General features: G+C 39.0%; 1 protein-coding gene across 3 annotated transcripts in view; it reads left to right on the forward strand.

Annotated features, from left to right (window-relative positions):
- FOXP1 (forkhead box P1) overlaps window positions 1-18,916 on the forward strand; it is a 500,704-nt gene that overhangs the window by 51,908 nt on the left and 429,880 nt on the right. For all 3 annotated transcript variants that reach the window (XM_072420741.1, XM_072420743.1, XM_072420746.1), the window contains exon 3: window positions 10,702-10,821. The gene's annotated coding sequence lies outside the window, so the exon portion shown is untranslated. The remainder of the gene's footprint in view (window positions 1-10,701; window positions 10,822-18,916) is intronic.

The raw sequence follows: 18,916 nt of genomic DNA on the forward strand, positions 1-18,916 counted from the left end.
AGAAGAATCCTCGACTTGTAGTATTTGGATTAGGTCCATCGTTCAGCTAGTAGTCATGTAATTGTAAAAGAATAGGTTTAATCATTTCCATATTCATGGCAGAAATTCTGGAGATTATGATGATTGAATAGTATTATTGAAGGTTTCTTACAAGGAGCCAACTTCCTGTTCATTACTCTCAAAGAAGAAAGTGTGAGGTTGAGGCAATACCCCCATGTGCCCCCAATTTAAAGTGACTGTCCCTCGCTCAGATCCATATCCCTCTGTCCTCCTATATAGCCCCCTAGCAAATCCAAATCCCTCTGTTCATTGCTCCTCCTCATTTGTTACCCTATGATTTCCTACTTCTCTGTCCCTGATTCCTGTTTAGTTGGTCCCATACCAGATCCAAGTTTTTTTTTGGTCCCCTTCAGTTGTCACTCCTTCAGATTCAAGCACTTATGTTGTCCTCAAAAGTCTCTATTTCAGATCCAAGATCCTCTGTCCTAGTCAGTTGTCCCCTATTAGATCCAAGTCATCTAACCCTTTGTCCTCCTCAATTTGCCCTCTTTCATATTGAAGTCCCTCCACCATCCTCAATTGCCCCTTTTTCAGATCCAAGTCCCTCTGTCCATCAGTTGTCCCCCTATTGCAGGGGTGTCAAACTCAAATACACAGAGGGCCGAAATTAAAAACTTAGACCAAGTCGGGCGTCAAACTTGAAATTTATTGAAAAAATTGAGGAAGTTTACTACTTCATCCATAACTAACAAAAACAAACCCCTCTAAATACCCTTTAGGGTTGAAAAGACTAATTTCTATCAATCTATTGTGTGTTGTTCATCCTCTCGCATCACAAGTTTGTCTGACACTAAATATTACATTATGCAGTCTTTAATGGATTGAAACAAACACAATGTCCCTGGTATTCAGGCACCATGTGATCATTGCCTAGGCTTTGTGTTACATGATGGGTGTACAGGAATAATGTTTATGTATTGAAAATGATGATGTGAGGTAGTAACAGAGATTCATGTGTATCCTGCCATGTGTAAGGCAATTAATGGAGATTCTCTGTGCATGCGACAGCATACTATAATAGGCTATCTCACCTCCTGTTCCATAGACGCAAGTAATGCCAAGACTACAATTCCCGGCATTACTTGTGTCTATGGAACAGTCAAAAGAACAGAACAATACGGGGTCACGCATAGGCTGCTGGTCTAAAGACGCGAGTAATAACGGCCAGATGTAATTAATTTTTGGAATTCTTTGGAGGGGCCAAAGAAAAGGACCTTGCAGGCCAGATTTGGCCCATGGGACAGAGTTTGGCCCCCTTGCCCTATTGGATCCAAGTCCTTCTAACATCTTCAATTGTCCTTCTTTTAAATTCAAGTCCCTCTGTCCACCTCAATTGTCTTCTTTCATATTGAAGTTCTTCTACCATCCTCAAATGTCCCTTTTTCATATCCAAGTCCCTCTGTCCTACTCACATGTCCCCCTATCGGATCCATGTCCTCGGGTCCCTCTGCCCTTTTACATTGTCCCTCTTTATTATCCCACTGACCTCAGTTGTCCTAAGTCTTGCTTTACATTCACTGTCCATTCATAAGGAGGGGGTAGGGAGACCTGTAAGTGAAAGTAAAACTTTAGCAGAGAAAGACCAAAAGATAAACTGTAGCATGTTAAAGTGGTCTCCCAGTCCCATTGCCTTGCATGCTATCCCAGCAGCTTGATGAATCAGTGTCCTCGCTTCTCCTTTAATCAAACTTTCATATTTATTTATTTTTTTTTTCTTCCACTCCTAGATAACTGACTGACATTACATAGAAGTCAGATTCTTATGGCTGAGGACAGATGGAGAAAATAAACTTGTATATTAAAAATATGTATATGGGAATGTTAAACATGTTTTATTTTGACATGAACTGCTTCTCGCTAGTTTGTGAAATTTTTAGCACCTGGAAAACCTTAAGTGAACAGCAAACTTTTCTGTCATGTTGATTTGATAGGGTGTTAATGAAACTAGAGGCTTGCAGATTATTGGGGAGCGACTTTTATATCTTACACTTCTTAAAGCAAAAGTGTGTTGATAAAAAAGTCCTTTATTAACTGTGTGCAGTAACCAATCAGGTGACACCTGTCAGCAATATAAAGAATTGTGATTGGCTGTATACAAGAATCTAAATATACAGGGGGTCTGATGAATGATGTATATTCACCCCCTTGTTTAGCATTATTTTGAATGAATTTAATTCTTGCACGTCAGATAGATCTGCTTGTTATCTGCCCATTAGCAACTGTCTCAGCTACCGCCTAACCTCATACCTAATATTAGTCTCCCAATTACTGAATCTTCATAACGGCAGTGTGTAGCAGTTCAAGGCTTCTTGGCTTGGTCCAGGTTTTACTGTTGTGTACTGTTTGCAGCTGGGAAGCAGACTATGCTTGAGGTCAAGCCATGCTTGGGACTTTACTGTTAAGACGGGCAATTTTAGAAAAAATGGGGCCCTGGGAAAATGAGCCCCAAATGTGAAGCCTTTAACCTCCGTGCACCCCTGGCATTATGTCTTCTGGGGCCCCACATTAAAACCAGCCCTGCCTCTCAGCTGGCATAATGGGAAGGAGAATCAAGCAATTCTGGCTTCCACATATTCCCACACCAGCTGCAGCTGTTGGATTCACGGGTGGATTTGGCAGGGTAGCACTACTGTGTGAAGCTGCATTGGGAGTAATACATAGCTGCACCCCATATAGAACAGCAGGATCTATACCGACATGTTACATGCTAGAAGCCCCAAATGAATAATTGCGCTTCATGTTATTACATTATATATATTATATATACAAGTAAAAAGTTGTTTGCGTGTAACATTTTGTGCCAAATTTTGTGTAGCTTCTTTTAGTGTCTTGGTAAGATGAGAAGTAGTTGGATACATTTACACTTGAACTTTATGTTTTTTTTTATTACACATTTGTACACGTTTTCTGATTTTTATTTACACAAGTGTAAGTGTTTTCTTACTGTTTTGTTGCTAAGGATTAGTAAACTTCATTAATCAGTACATTGCAGCTAGTTGGAGAGGAAGTCTGGCCAAAGTATACCATAACAGCTGGAATGTACTAATGTGTGTTTAAATCCTATATATGCAATATTATTATCAAATTAATATATATATATATATATATATATATATATATATATATATATATATATATATAAAAAAACTGGTAAAATAGTTACTCTGTATGTATATGTTTGAATATAAACAATCTGAATATAAATCAAGGTACCTAAGTAAAACAGAAAAATTACATTACCTGGAATATAAACCAAGGGCGCAAAATACGGTTGTCACTGCCATTCCAAACCGTAATCAACAGAAATGCTGATTAGAAATAATGTGAATAAATACATCCATCCATTTTTTTTTTTCTTAATATTTATTCATATTCATTTACAAACATAAGTGTAAAAAAATAAAATACATTGACTCTGTTTAAAATCCTTTATTGTTTTTATCCTTTTTGCAGGTTAAAGTACTTTGTGCTTTTTTGTTAGTTATGATGGGTCACTGTTATGATGGTATTATTCTTATTGTGATCTTATTTTTGTCCGCTTGTAGGTGGCCCTGTATTCTCATGTAAAGTGTTTAATAAAATCTTGTCTTAGATGGCAAAAGTTTGTAATACACTTTACACGAGGATACAGTGCTATAATAGTGGTGTGAGCTAAACAGAAACCACACTTTTTTGGTTTATACTTGAGTATATACTGTACTTGTTTTCTTACTCTGGTTATTCTGAAGTTCAAGCCAGTTATAAGTAATAGTTGGCCACTTTTATAGGCAAATATCTTCTCACTGCCAAGTAGAAACTCAGTTAAAATGTGTTTATTCTTGTGTGTTTTTTACTTTGGAATAGAAAGGTGCTTTTTAATGTACAGTGCTGCGTAATGTGTTGGCACTATATAAATACTGTTTAATAATTATAGTATTAATAATACAGTTTATGTTGCTGCCTCTGTTATATTAGTGGTGATTTTCCTTCACTTTTTATCCCAGTGATAGGTGGTCGTGTTTCCAGGTACATTTCCACCCATTTTTTTTTTTTTTTTGGTAGACCCTGGATATTATGTATTCTTACTCTTACTTATAGACCTCAGTGGCCAAAACCTAGTATATCTCTTGTATTCATCATGAAAGCCCCATTCTTCCATCATCTTTTTGAATGCATTCTCTATTGTGGAGAATTAGAATGGATGGAAACATACTAATGTGGGCAGCAGCAACCTTTACTTGAAGAGTGGCCAGATTAGGGCCTTGTCAGGGGGATCCAATCACTGGGGTCTGCACAAACTAATGAAGAACTCGCTTTTGGGTTGAGTTACTCCTTAAAGGCTACAGTGATTACATTTAAAATTATGTTGATTTAGTAATGAGTGTTCACAGACCCCTTAAAGTATTTCTGCCAGCTGTCTCTTTTTGGCCTATCTTAGGAGGGAAGATAAAACCTAATATAGACAAGAAGATAGGATATGACAATTTGAAAGTCATTAAAACATCATTATGGAAATTTGTTGTATCACAATTCCTCAAAACTCCTTTTCATCTGTTCCAGTTCAAATATGAAAACAGGAACATAGTGTAACATCGTAGAGCCTTATTGATTGAAGCTCTCCAAGACTATAGAAGATACACTTTTATCAGTGAACCTGGATGATCCTAACCATCTGGAAATTATCTGGTCCAGGACAGAAAACATTTGCTAACAAATAGCAAATTATTAATATTATTATTAAACGGGATTTATATAGCCGCAACATGTTACGCAGCTCTGTACAATAAATAGGGGTTCCAAATGACAAATACAGACAGTTACACTGGAGGAGAGGACCCTGCCCCAAAGAGCTTACAATCTAGTAGGTGGGGGAATTACCACACAAATGACTTTAGGAAATCCATTCCAGGTTTGCTGGATCACCCTGCTTTACTGATGAAAGGGTATCCTCTCCAGCCTTGGAGAACTTTATTAAATCATGCCCATAGTCTCATCAGGATTCCATACCATAGTGGGTGTGGTACACTAGAACCAGACGGTTGTTTCATTATTATACTGGTTGCGGAAGCTAAATATATTTTTACAGCATTGTCCAAAACTGTTTCAGATCCCAAATCTCCTTGCCTATGATCTTCCATATAGCATGTGGGTCAACTCTCCTATCAAATGGTGGTAAAGGGTAGAGCACGAGGACTGCAGCTGTACACAATCTTGGCTAAGGGATGAAGAGAGCCCCCTCATTCTCTCCCTGCAGCTAACATTGTTCAGGTCTAGTTTTGGTGAATTGTTATAGAAAAAAATGTTTTATTAAACTATTTTATTGCGTCATTAATAAAAAAATTTGTCAACACCGAGGTATTATTAAAAAAGATGCTCATAACATGCCAAACTTCTAGGGGTTAGTGGATCTTTAAACCAATGTACTTTTTTAGCTCAGCACTTGTACATTGTATAGCTGTTTACTTTGCCTTACAGAGTAAACAATTTGATTGTTGTCTATGTTGTCCTTCGGGGATCCCTCAGCTGCTTCTTCCCAGCTCCCGCAGGCACCTTCTAGCAAAGAAAAAGATCGCCCCAGGGAACCGCAAGCCAAAGGGGGCGAGCTAAAAACTTCGATATCAGACGGCTCCTGTTTATAAGAACAAGGTGTTTTGTATTCCTAACTCCCCAAACACCCGTTGTTCAGAGATACCAAGCGCGAGAGGCCTCGCGTGGCAATGTGCTACGAGAGCACAGTTTAGTTGTTTCATCAAGTTTGACTCCTGGCTCTGAAACTTTAAACACTTTATTGTCCAGGAACGCTGCAAAATAGAGGTTGGCTCTCTTTTGTGGCTCCTAGGTTAAAACTCATCTGAGTTAAATTAATGGAAAATTATCAACACATGTAGGACACGTCTGGAGTGCGTCCACCTCCGGAGGCGTACAAGAGCGTAGGTGTTTGTTTATTAAATGAAGAGCAACAGTTTTTACGGTACTCCATAAATAATCTGGTGAGTATAAGCGTTGTTCTGTAACCAGAAATGGGACTAGGGGCCAAGAGGTGTGATGAGGATATGGGGTTGAGAGCTACTGCTGCTATAGTTGATGTATAATAGCGCGTGCCGCTGGAAAAATGTTCCATGACTAGTTGGTGTCCAGAGAGCCAACAATAATATTTTAGAACTGATTTGGCAATGAATTCCTATAAATAAAAAAAAAATAGATGAACACAATAAATACAATAATTAACTATTAAGAATTTTCTGGATGTTCTCACAAATGGCTTCTCAAGTATGATGAGACCCTTATGGAAGTCATCATGATAAGGAAAGAGGGTTATTAAAGCTGATCTGAAGTTTTCTATTATTTAGCTTGGTATAATAAATGTAAAGGAAAAGCTACATTGTAAATGATTTATCCAGCATCAGCCCAAAAAGGCATAGGAAGAACGCTAGAGAGGGGGATCACTGGGGGGTGTAAAGCAGCTGTCTCTCTGTAGCTGTCTGGCACGCCTCTTACTGAATTAAAGCTAGAGCTCTTCAATCAGTCGTGATCATAACATTTGCTAACTTGATAACTCTTATCCACGCTTACTGCTGATTGGAGAATTCTAGCCCTGACTCTGCAGGGGTGTGTCTTACTGCTAAAGAAGTGTGTTCTGCCTTTACATTTGCATTGATTTTGAGTTGACAATTTGAATAATAAATACAATAGGACATTTGCTATGTGCCTTTTCAGTGCACATTCAGTATATCCAGCTAAAGTATTAGGGGATTTTAACTGAACTTAAAAGACTTAATTGCAGTCCATGTCTTACCCTCCCCCCATTCTATGGTTTTGGCTGAAACGGGTATCTCATCAAAATATAGGGACCAATGTTAGTTTAAAAATGCAAACCTAGCAATGCAGCACACAAAACTATAGAATAATGATATGTTTACAGTCCAAGTCTGCAACATTAAAAGCTATATATATGTTTTACCCCGGCTATGGCTTCTGATAAACCAAGCTCCTTTAACAATCCCCTTTCATTTTGATATCATCCTCATATCTGTATTCCCCTGTATCATTTCTATTATTGTAAACTTATTCTCAGCTCCGTGGGGATATCTCGCCTACCCTATATTTATACCTGTTTTCTTTCACCTGATTTCCGACTTGTAAAGGAGTCATTAGTAGTAATAATAAAAAAAGCCTAAACCATGGCAACCAATTTAATGTTTAATTTGAATAAAATAATAAAGTTTTATTTTATATTAGAAATCTTTGAAAGCATCTTTATGTTAACAAGGCCTCAAGTCACAAAAGTCACCCCGCGCAACGGGCACCAGTGGCACCAAACTTTATGGCAGCTCCAAGCCTTATTCATTTTGCATTGGCACTTTTACAGGTTTGACAGTTCATGTATATCATTTTATTGAATATTTGGTCCTTGTTCAGTCACTTGTTGTAGAAAAACACGCTCTGTCCTTGTCTCCCAATTTGTGCAGCAGAAGAACAATGGCAACCACTCAATTAAATATCAATTTATAACTCTGCCAATGGAAAGGTACACATGGGCAGGGAAATCCACACAATACAAATGTTCCAAAGCACAATTTCCAGTTCATGGTTTTCATATTTAGATTTTTGTTGCATATATTTGCCAATACATGTAAAACCATTACGTTGTGTTTTGTCCCCTTTGTGTTTTTGTGTCCTTGCCTTGTCACCCTTGTCATATTTGCCCATGGTGGAGACTATAGGTGGCCGTTCTGACATACACTGTGCAGGAATGGCCTACTATTGTCACTGTTCATTGTATAAATATGCGGCTGAACTGAAACTCAATGAATGAATGGGGTAGGTTAACATCAGCAGGGCTTGGGGAGGAAAAGGCTAGATCAATGTTTCTCAACGTTTTTACCATGGGGAACCCCTGAAATAACTTTCAGGTCTTCAGGGAACGTCTGCTATTAATACCATATCCACAGCTCACAGAACATTAGTGTGGTGGTCAGTAGGAAGAATGCCTCTTATATTGCTGGCTATTGGGAAAGCTGCCAACTTTACAAATAGCCAAAAACATTATTGGAATATGTTAAACAGACCTGAGAGTCACAAACTGCTCTTTGCTCAAGGCCCCCTTAGCACCCTCTGGAGGAACCCTGGGCTGGATAGTGCTGGATGTCTATCAGTCAGGAAAAGAGGGGTTCTTTAAATGATATCTAAAAAGCTCAAAGTGCACAGTGCAATCGGGGTTAGCAGTTTCAGTATAGGAGAGGCTGTGCAAAACTGAAGGTAAAGCTGGAGTTCAGCTTTAATTTTTAATCATTGCCGAAATGTAGCCATTAAGTCTTTGTTTCTGTGTTTTTTTTTTTTTTTTTTTTTTTTTTATGATCCTGCACCTTGATTCTATGTGTTCATGTGTCGCCTGAGATTCTTCAGTTGGCCTAATTGCTTTCCATAACACAGCAGGCTGTATTGTTCTGCCTGATGAAAAAGAGCTCCCATTTTGTCTCTGTGTTGTTTACATCAGATGTTGTGTAGCTGCGCCTTGCTTATCGCTGGGATGTGATTATTGCCAGGGAGACTCCATACATCATCTGTAGTTTCCTCAGATTAGAAGCAGCTAATAGCGGGCCTCCAGACCTCATGAGTCACTTTCTGTCTTCTCAGGGGGCTGGAGTAGCACTTTTAGACCTCACTCAGTTCATTAGCAGTTTACAAAAGAAACCTGAAGTCACTTAGTGTTGAGTTATGGGGAGATTGCACAGTTTTGGCATGTGAAGCTGGTCTTATAACCAGCACATTGACCTCATATCCTGATGGTGCTGTGTCCAGACTTTCTAGATATGGTCATATATGTAAGGGTAATGCTGCTACAAATAATGATGATCCCGGATGGGAGAGTGGTTCAGAGGCAAGCATCTCCAACACCAGCCAAAACATGTATTTGTAGCTCTGGATAGAATGGGAAGAATCATTTTTTAATTATACCTCCTGGAGGTGTTAAAACAACTTACTTTCTCTCTAGAGCTATACGAGTATCCTAGACTAATAATTTCCATCATATGTGTCATATATTCCTAATCTTCTGGTGCAAATCATCCTGGAAGACTGAAGAGGTAAAGAAAGGGCAGGAGGCCATGAATCCACCCCTTGAGAAGGTATCGCCACATTGCCATGAACACAGGTTAGCAACTCTCTGCACCATTGAGGAACATACACCACCAGAGAAGATCCAAGAAGGGCCCTGCATGTCCCATGAATTATCTTTCAAAATTAATATTTGTTTCAATTTAAGTTTTGTTTCAAAAAAGGATGTATTTGCCATTTGGTTCCCAGAAACCTTTAGTTGCTGGACAGTTTTACTAACCCTGTAAAACAGGGCTGTCCAACTCCAGTTCTTGAAGGCCACATACAGGCCAGGCTTTTAAAAAAACTTAAACAAAAAATATATGTGTATCCCAGCCCTCAAGGACCAGGGTTTGACATCACTGCTTTAAAGTTTTGAAACCAAAAGATCAGAATGGCAGCCAATAAACTAAAGGTGCAAAATGGTTGCCTTCATGTTTATCCGATGACTGGTTTTGCTTTAAAGTGTATCTAAATCCAAAATGTAATTTATTGAAATTTGCCAGTCCTTAGATGAGGCAGCTGAAATAAGTTTTTTTTTTTCAAGCCTTTTTTCTTCATATTTTAGAAGAGGGGAACTAGTAGTTTACAAAATTTTAACTACAGAATACAGAACATTGTTTGTGTTTTCAGTTTAGTTCATAGGAAATGACAAGGACATTGCATTTCTCGCAAGAGAAATGTTTTCTGTACTTGTTAAAACATTAATGTAGCCACCACATCTAAGGACTGATACAGTAAACCAGAACATATTTTGTTCTTAGGGTTTAGATATCTTTCAAAAGAATGTATAAAGTGTTTTATGTGTGCCTTTTCTCAATATATAACATTCATTTTTTATGTAATTTACATGTTTATATTCTCACTCTTCCATATTTTTGTGATTGTAGAAATAGTAGTAGTTTGTAGATTAGACTCTAGAGCAGCCAGTCCCAACCAGGATTCCTTCAGACATTGCTAAGGGTTCATTGACTGTGATGATTAACCTCACATTGGATGCTGCTTGTCTAGTTCCAGCACTGATAGCACTTGATAGAGCCAACTGCAAGACATTAATGGTAGCTTTACTTGTCTGTGGGAGTGGAATTCTAATAACCATTGCAAAGGAGGGCATGCATCCCACTGTCCAGGAGGATCCCAATGAAATGGTTGTAGCAGGGATTCCAAGAGACCTAAAAAAAAATTTTAATGGTTATATTGGGGTAAAGGATTGGAAAAGGCTGCTCTAGTTGGAACTTAGCATTTGACTTGGCAATAGCACATGCATTGTGGTGTATTTCAGTGCATTGAGCACCACAAACCACCATGCACTGAGCATTATAATTGCAGAAAGACAAGTTAATACAGCCGTCTTAGTATGTGTTGGCACAACACAAGTGTGAAATGGCCTTGAAAGAACGCATATTCACATCAACTTGATCCATTTAACAAATCTCTAACAAGACTAAAGATTTCCTATAAAGGTTTAGGAACTACTTGAAGGGACAAGTCCAGCTTTCAGTTACTTGTTTTCTAAATCTGGGCTTACCTGGAAAAATTAAACCTGTTGACGTTTTTACTTTTCAGCTTCCCGGACATCAGCTGACACGTGTTGATGATCGTAGTTTGTGGTTGTCAAAAGTTTTGTCCGATGTCAACATCCTTTGTCACAATGAGCAATTTGTTTTGATGCCCCCATTACAGCCGGTAAGCTTCTTCTATGCACTATAAAATTGTATGAGCGCTAAGAAATAAAACTCATCCAGTCTGATTCTCCATGTTCCAATACATGTACATGCCTGTGGTATACAGAAATGCCCTTGATTTGTTAGTGGAAACAGCATTGTGCCAGTTATACAAGAACCATTATTAAGAGTCACTTGGCAGTCTTCTGGCACTTAGGTAGAATGCCTTGAAATAATATATGTGTCTATGAAGGCTCCATCAACTTGAATAGGGTTTTAATGAAGTTATTTGTTAACCTAACCACCAAGTGTTACTATTTTAATGTAATTTCATGTTGTTTTCGTTTATTTTAATTCTGAAGCTTTTAATAATAATAAAAAAAAAAAAATTAAAACATCTAGCGATCCTTGCATGAAAATCCTATTTTAGATTAGAAGGTGAAAGTTGTCTCCCAAATGTGCTCTTGCTATGCCTCGGTGGAGACAACGCATATTACACAGACATATCCCACCGTGGACACTATGAGCAAGTGGGTCCATTGAAGCTTTATTGAACCAGGGCTTTAATGATGCGTCAGTACGTTAAAGATGTTGTAATTGGAAGTGATGCTTTCTTTGGCTATCTTCTTCCACTGCTCACCAGTTACTTTGGTTTGTAACCCCAGATTGATTTTTGGCTGGTCCAGCTTGCTCCACCAACTTCTACTGCATTGGCTCCTCACCTGCTTGCTGGTTTTATCCATTTGCCAATGATGGCCCAGATCCAGAGACAACCTCTGCAGCTACTACTACCACCTTGAAGTACCCCAAAATCACTTAGTGAGTAAAAGAGGCGTAATGATAGTAACTCTCACCTCTCCCCCGCAATCTGCATAGTTTAAAATAAAAAAAAACCCCAATCCATTTAGTTTGTGATGAACAAGCCTTGTAAAAAAAAATAACTTACTTTCCCTGACTAAGCTGAATCCTTCTTCATTTGTTTCTCACATGCTCCCCCTCCCAGACACAGTGGATCACATTGGGAGGGTTTCAGTAACAGCCATGCTGACAATCCTGGCATTAAGTCATCCCGCTGTAGCTCATGCAGGCACAGCCTACATGAGAGCTACAACTCAATATAGGAGCAGTGCAGCATTGTTGCCACCAAATCACAGGTTGCATTAGGTGGACTTTACTGGTAATATGTTCAGATGCATATTTTAATAACGGTTGCATCACATAATGTCAATGTCTTGTTCTACATGAGTAGCATTTAGTTAAAAAAATTGTAAAAAAAAATGCCTAATGAGTCCTATCAAGTGTTATGTTGATGAGAATCCATCTACTGCTTATCGCCAGTTTATTGCTCAATTTGTTGTGTGTTAATGTTCTTTACATTAAGATTGCCTGTGGAAAATTAATGCATTATGATGCCAAAAATGCACATGACTCTTTTTTTTTTTTTTGTTGCACCAAAATAAACGCATGATCTCACTTTGCAATAACACACCCTCACATTGCAGTAGCGCACATGTTAATGCATAGGCTAAAAAGGACCCTTAGTATTGTCCTTAAGACCCCACCTGTCTGTCCAGGTGCATTGAGTTAGCGCATACCTATAAACACCCCTTATGTATATTGAGTTGGCAATACACCTAACAGTCAAATAATGGAGCATGCGCCAATTATCTCCAAGCAATGTTTTTTTAATGTGCTGCAACACACATACATTGACTTGAGCTACTGTAAAGCATAACTATAGCTAAAAATGTAAAACATTGCTACCAGGCAAGACCTTAATTCCTGCTCTTAAATAAACATACCTGCCTCATTGCAATATTTTAAATACGCTCACTTGACCCCATTCCATTGCAGGCACCACCATCTTTTCTTTTAAATTTCCTGATCTTTGGCCAGTGATTGGCTGTTCAGTCTCTGCAGCCTCGTGCATGCTCAACTCAACATTTTTTTAAAAGAAGATAGTGAACAGGCAGGTAAGTGTGTTCTATTGCAGAAGGGACATCGCCTGACCTTTTTTTTGCTATAAAGACCTGTCTGCTCACTAATTTTCAAAGTGGAACCAAAGTCCCCTTTAATACATTGGAAATTGGGATGCTATTTAGAATGAATAGCACCACAACGCACTAATGGACATAACGTGTTTCAGTAACACATGCATTAATGTGTTCATCATTGCACGCACAACGGCAGACAGATGCCAATTGACTCTAAAGGTTCTACCTTCTGCCAGACAGCCTGTGTTCATTTTTGGGACTGCAGGTGGCAAGGAGTATTAGAGCAGATTCACAGCTGCTGAAGAGGTCTTGTCTCATCTGCATGTTAACATAAGAACCCTCGAATTAAAGCAGGAAACTTCAATACCGATCTATTTTCATGGACCCGAAGGTTTCAATTACATCTGTGTGATGAGTTCCATTCTGTCACTGAGAGACAACTTACTGGAAGTGCTCACTTCACCACGCAGATGAGGGAGAATTTCCATTTTAAGGGCCCTCTTAGTGTTAACTTGAGAACTCCAGTTTAATAATAATCTTATATTTAGAGAACGTGTAAAGATCGATGCCTCCTCAGAATTAAACACATAGCTCTGTTTTAGGTAATCTTTTAATGTGACACTGAAAATGGCTTAAAATGTCATCAACAGAGTTGTTTTCTCACGCAGACCTGCGCTATAAAATTTTAGGGAATCCAATTTTTTTTAAGTTCAAAAATAGAAATGCAGTCAGATAGATGTTATACTATTAATCTTCATTCTCATAGTCTTTTTTTTTTATCACAGCAGATCTATTGGATGTGTAAATATGATTGTGGAGTTTAGTAGGTGCTAAAGACTCTCAGTTTTGTAATAGACCTCGTCTGGCAAATACTCAGGTCAAGACACTGCAGTAGTAGAGCAGGATGCAGCATTTCCAATATTAGATATTGCATTGCATTCCACCGCTGTGTTCTTCACTGAATTTTCTTTTAATCTTTGTGGAAAGAAGTTGTAGCCAGTTGGCGACCCCTGTATTGTGACCCACTTTTACAGAAATCACCCAAAAACAACCGGTGGTTATTTAAAAGTTCTGGGTGGTGTGCCAAGTTAAAAGGGTCCGGGGAAAACAGCACCACATTTTTTTTTAGCTTTACCATATTTTTAATGTGCTAAAGGAATTGTTGCTGTAACTGCCTCATTGTCTTGCTTTTGCCCCCATTGTAATTCTTGGCTATAAGGTCTCTTAAAAGTTGATTATAACACAAAGAATGTTTATTGCACTTAAACCAATAAAAATGTTACTGCTAGATATGAAAGGTACCTGCAAGTTGTAAAGAACTAAAGTTTGGTTATAAATATGGCCTGAAGCTATGTAGACCTCCTGTTGGAGAACATCCTACCGCTGATGCTGACTTCCGCACTGTGTAGGTTCCACACCTGCACCAAGGATGGCATCCAAAGTGAAGGCACAGTTTCAGTTGTACCTCCTTTCTGCAGCCACAGTTTGGTCCTATGATGCTTTCAAAAGTACCCCACTTCTTCCACATGTGTGCTCTGCTGTTATTTATTGTATTGATGGATGTAATTTCAGGGTGTCATATTCTAAAAGCTGTTTTTGTGTTTTGGGTAAAAAGTATTTTCTGTTTGCATTTAGGGCTCTGTTTATGAAAGGTCAAAAGTGAATATCTTGGAAGCGTATTGTGCATGGATTTGATGCCATTTTTCCAAATGGCAAAATATTCATATTAAATCCAAATAGGAGATTGGTTTTACCAATAAATGTCCAGAGGACATTTATTTTGGTCCACCAGGTGCTGAGATTTATACAATTTAATGCCACACAAAAAGAGCCTTCCCTAAAAAGAGACAAGGGTTTTCCCTGCACTTAAGTAATACATACAGATCCCTTCTCAATTTATGACTGGTCAGTAAAAGAACCTACAGACTGATAAGCTCATCTCCCTTTAACTCCTTCAATTAATATGTTCCTTGTTGGCACATGTGCACTGCAGCACACCTGATTGGCTCCTTCTGTCCCCTCTCCAGCATAAGCTTTGCTGTTCAAGGGATTGCAAGAGGTTCATACCAGACCAAATTCAGGAATTTATACATTTACTGAATACATTGTATACATTGCTGCAGTTATTTGTGTCCCTATTATCTTTCTGGAATTTGAGAACTGGGCTTGGTGTCCTCATTGTAAAGGAATTTAGTGTCCTCTGTACATTGGGCAGGACACATAGATTGCAGAACGCTGCAGCCCTTCATTAGAAACTAGAAGCACGTGTATATTTTGCTAACAAGTTCTTTTATTCAGCCAGCATTTATCATTATGTGTAAATTAGATTTACCTGTTGCCGCTTAACAAGAAATATTTACCCAGAGGACAGTTTGTGTTCATTTATTTATCCCCGATAACCTCCTGAAGATAGACTGAAATGCATATTTAAATGCTTTGCCGGCAAGCCATTTTCTTGTCACAATAGATGTTTTAAGCAAGTCGCAGTGAAATTAATGCAAATGTTCAGTGTGTAGCAATATATAATGAAATGTGACCAACATCAGTGGTGAAGGTATCTGGCTTTTCAGGCAAGCTATAAAGCTGCTTTAACTTGAACAGCGAGACTTCGATTTGCAGTTATATCTCTAGGCATGCCTCCACCTCCTGACACCTGACTGATTCCTGAATGCTACAGGAACATCTCCCCACCCAGTTCTTGTGCTAGAAAAGTTACTCGTTGCACTGGTTGGTCTCCAACTTCTTTTGAATTTTGATAGTCAGCACTGGCTCATCTGATACTAGAATTGAAATACAATGCCTGATCAAAAAAAGTTCCCTTTTGGGGGCAGTGTTATAATCTGGGGTGCCTGTGTGGGGAGTATTATGATCTGGGGTGCCTGTGGGGGGAGTATTATGATCTGGGGTGCCTGTGGGGGGAGTATTATGATCTGGGGTGCCTGTAAGGGCAGTGTTAGGATCTGGGATGCCTGTGGGGACAGTGTTATGATCTGGGATGCCTGTGGGGGCAGTGTTATGATCTGGGGTATCTATGGGGCAGTGTTATAATCTGGGATGCCTGTGGGGGACAGGGTTATGATCTGGGGTATCTATGGGGGCAGTGTTATGAACTGGGGTATCTGTGGGGGCAGTGGTATGATCTGGGGTATCTGTGGGGGCAGTGTTGTAATCTGGGGTATCTATAGGGGCAGTGTTATGATCTGGGGTATCTATGGGGCAGTGTTATGATCTGGGATGCCTATGGGGGCAGTGTTATGATCTGGGGTATCTATAGGGGCAGTGTTATGATCTGGGGTATCTATAGGGGCAGTGTTATGATCTGGGGTATCTATGGGGGCAGTGTTATTATCTGGGGTATCTGTGGGGGCAGTGGTATGATCTGGGGTATCTGTGGGGGCAGTATTGTATTCTGGGGTATCTATAGGGGCAGTGTTATGATCTGGGGTATCTGTGGGTGCAATGTTATGATCTAGAGGTTGCTTCAGCTGGTCTGGAATAGGATCAGCAATGTAATGTTATCAAAAATGAGGTCCGCCGACTACCTGAATTTACTGGATGACCAGGTTTTTTCATCGATAGATTTTCTTCATCCCTGGTGGCACAGACATATTCCAAGATGACAATGCCAGGATTTATTGGGCTCAAATGGTGAAAAAGTGGTTCAGGGAGCATGAGACATCATTATTACCCATAGATTGACCACCATGGAGTCCAGACCTTAACCCCATTGAGAATATTTGGAATGTTCTGGAGCAAAGGTGTCAAAGTCAAATACACAGAGGGACGAAATTAAAAACTTAGACCAAGTCGCGGGCCACACTTTAAATTTATTTAAAAAATTGAGTACGTTTTTCCTTCTCATTAGACATAAAACATTTTCATACGGAAGCAAAGAGGTTTTCCTTAACATTCAATCTGGAACAAGCCTATGTTAGAGAAATAATTTTTTTTTATTTTACTGCATGATAGAAAATAAAAAGACCACAATAAGCTATGCAGAAGAGAAGTCTTTTGGATTTTTTTTTATCCAGGAGTGTGAAAAAACTTTCACTTTGGTGTAATCTATATGGTTGTCAGTAGTATAGTAGGGTAAGTAGTCTTGTTTCTTCTTATTCTTTTTTCCAATTGTTTTACTTTGCCAGAGAATGCAATGTGAAACCTGCAATTGCTGCATTCATTTGGTTTCACGTTGCATTCTCTGGCACAGTTCTCTGGCTTACCTGTCAGTAAAAAAATCCGGCGGTCCACGCATAGGCAGAGAGGCCGCTGGTCTAGAGACGCAAGTGATTCCGGGGAATTCTAGTAGCGGCATCACTTGCATCAATAGAACAGCAGCTTAACATGAATTGCAGTTGGCCCGCCATAACTACAGATTGCAGTAGTGGTGGGCTAGCTGCAATTCATATTAAGAATTTTTCTGGGGGCCAAAAAAAGGACATTTCGGCCCAGATTCTGCCCGCGGGCCAGAGTTTGACACCCCTGTTCTGGAGAAAGATTTAGACAGTGGTCCGACTCTTTTATCATCAATATATGATCTTGGTGAAAAATGAATGCATGGACAGGAGCAAATGTTATGACATGCGTAAGGTCATCAAAACCATACCATGACTAATGCGTTGGGTAATCAAAGCTTAAGACGGTCCAATTTTTGTTCATATAGTCAGACAAGTTAAATAATGTAATGGACTATTTTGGATAGAACACCTTTCTTTTTTATGGCACATACTGGAAGCTGCAAACAGATGTGGTGAGTCTTTATCAATCCAGAAGTGTTTTGGGGACATTGTGGGTCCACTGTGCCAAAACATTTTAGTACAAGTCTTGAAAACAGAATGTTTTATTGTTCTGGTGGCTGTGTTGCCCTAAACATTGGTGTTTGCCAGTGCCATAAAACTTCGGGTGAGTCGTTTGTGGTGCTACCAATTTCTTTACTGTTTGAAAATAAAAGAAGATTAACCTGCTCTTCCTGCGAGCAAGTGAAGCAAGACTTCAGTAAAAAGTTGAAAAATACATTCTGGTGCAAAATAATACTCATCATCTTTTTCATCAGTACATTGACCCAGTTACTGTTGCGTTCCCTAATCACTTTCACATCTGCACCAAGCTCTGGCTCTGAGCCCCATGCCTCTCTCTGCGACATTGGCATAACCTTGTCTGGATTGCGGACACAATTTTAGGTTTATGAAGTGCCTCGTAGACAGCTGTATAATTCCTTTCTCTGTCTCCCTTTTTCTGTTCCTTAGGGTTAGTATACATGGGAAGAATTTCACTTTTAGTCCAATAAAAATGATTAAATCTTAAGGTCTTTTGCAGGTGACCAATTGCAAGAAGCCAACTTTTTGAGCTCCAGTTGGTTGTAGATCAATTGTAAATATTGATTCAAAGTGCACAAGTTGTATTGTGTGTGTACAAACTATTGAGCACATCAGGCCATTTTTATCAGACAATTGGAAGGGAAGAATGCTGTACAGTTGTATGCGGGGGAGTCACCTGATTGATTGATTAACACTCCAAAGATCTTCAGGTCAACCACAAAATTGGCATTGGTTCTGCTTGTGTGTACTAGCACCTTGTACCTTTTTTTCTTGAGAACAGTAAACTATAGATACTATTTCCAATCTGTAGGAGGGTGGTGTTAGAGTAGTCAAAGCTGGATATAATAAGAGACTGCATGTATAAAGTGTGGTAGTAGCTGGGGTAAAAGTTAGATAGTTGTTGTCCAGTTGCAAATAAAAACATGATTTTTAGCAGATCCCTAATATGCAAATTCTTAATTTTGTAATTACTGCGAAGTTAATTGAGAAATCCCATAAATCTCATGCATAGGTCAAGCATGTTAAAATTTAGGCTCTATACAATACCTGCATGCTCAGGAAACATAGACATTGACAAAACAAAGGACAAAAAGATTGTTCAGATTTGCAGAAGCCATGATAAGGGACTGTTATGCAGGGATTAAAAAAAGGATGAAATGTCTTTTCTGGAGATTATGCTTCCCCAGTTTACCTGGTGCTGGTCAAGTGTTCAGAAACCTAGGCATTTGGTTATGTCATTGCTGCTAGAGGGTAAAATCAGATTGGCTAGTTAAATATGTTAGAAGACTACAGTGATTCTGCAGTATTC

This window comes from Pyxicephalus adspersus, chromosome 8 (assembly GCF_032062135.1).
Source record: "Pyxicephalus adspersus chromosome 8, UCB_Pads_2.0, whole genome shotgun sequence".
Taxonomy (NCBI): domain Eukaryota; kingdom Metazoa; phylum Chordata; class Amphibia; order Anura; family Pyxicephalidae; genus Pyxicephalus; species Pyxicephalus adspersus.